This window comes from Pseudophryne corroboree, chromosome 6, assembly GCF_028390025.1.
Source record: "Pseudophryne corroboree isolate aPseCor3 chromosome 6, aPseCor3.hap2, whole genome shotgun sequence".
Taxonomy (NCBI): domain Eukaryota; kingdom Metazoa; phylum Chordata; class Amphibia; order Anura; family Myobatrachidae; genus Pseudophryne; species Pseudophryne corroboree.
The window spans coordinates 719,639,651-719,641,045 of NC_086449.1; the positions used below are offsets into that span (position 1 = coordinate 719,639,651).

Here is a 1,395-nt window from a genome sequence, read left to right on the forward strand (position 1 = left end):
GGGGTCTATTTATGAACTCGTAGGTGTTCTTATAATTAATACCCAATTAATCAATTTATTAGGTTCCTTATGCTTGTGAACCAGTTAGATTCTATACACATATGAATCTTCCCCATATTCGAATATCTGAATGTCAGACTCAAGCTGATGATATATGAGGTATGTGCCGTTCCATTGGATTAATCTCAATCTCTGCCTAATTGAACAAAAAGTGTCCTTTAATTAATAAAGGTTATTAAACGTTTTTTAATTAGGTATGGTCCTCGCTGTATCAATCAAGTCCCATTGAAATATTGAAATGTTGTTCATACATCTTTGAATGACCTTTTATGTGCTGACAATATGTTCTGAAATGAAGAGGTATGTTTTTCACAACCTGTGCTTTTTGGTTCTCTTTTTTCCTCTTTTTTCATGTTATTTATTCTGTTTTCCTCCTCATGTTGCTATGTCATGTTCTTTTGATACCAATATGTCATGTTATATGTGAGTGTAAGATGCTTATTGCTATGTATTTGTTTTGACTTATTATTCTACAATTGTAGATTTTACCCCTGATGAAGTCTTGGAACAAGACGAAACGCGTTGGGTTATTTATCTATCTATTATCTGATGTTACCTCCGAATCTACAATAAGGAGGAGGAGGAAATCGTAGTGATATATCTACGCTTTTTCCTCATCACTACAAACTGATTGTTCAAATTGTGCGACAAATGTAAATGTATCAACTCTGTATACTTATGAACATTTGTGTCGGGTTTATATGTTGTTTTAATAAATTTTTATGTTAGTATTTGTTATCTGACGTAATTTATCCGGAGAGTACTGTAAGGGTCCGTTTTTAGGTAGGGCGTTGATATAACTCCCTTGGCGCCATCTCCTCTATTTCGTTTCATATTTTCACACATTTAGTTCCTCCTAACAGGGAACTTAGAGGATACAGGCAGCCATATAATTAATTAATTTTAGTGTTTTATTTGAAATAGCGCAGTGGGAGAGTAATTCTTGTCATATATATATATCTGGCGGTATAATTATCTTAGTGGAAAACATCAGTATTGGCCTGCCAAGAAAATATCCTTTTAGTGTCCACTATATATCCTATATATCTTATACCGTCCTTGCTAAAAGGGTACGTCACATGCTCGTCACAGACATTGATCACTGTGGTATTGGCTTGTTTGAGCAGATATACAAGGCCAGAGAAATAAGCACCCTGCTTATTTCTCTGGCCTTGTATATCTGCTTAAACAAGCCAGTATGCTTGTACTTCAGTATGACTAGAAAGTTGAAACAGAGTCTGAGGCAGCTCACAATGCTGTGGTCTGTACACATGGGGCTGAAAAGTGACAATTTGGTGTTGTGTGTATGCTTTTATTCCTGTCACTAAGGTGTCT

At 35.3% G+C, this 1,395-nt stretch overlaps 1 long non-coding RNA gene across 1 annotated transcript; it reads left to right on the forward strand.

Moving 5' to 3' along the window:
• Positions 1-59: 59 nt before the first annotated feature.
• LOC134935608 (uncharacterized) lies at positions 60-750 on the forward strand. The gene is made up of 3 exons (XR_010180286.1): positions 60-159; positions 255-360; positions 543-750. It is a non-coding gene; the product is annotated as an uncharacterized LOC134935608 (long non-coding RNA).
• The last annotated feature ends 645 nt before the right edge of the window (positions 751-1,395 follow it).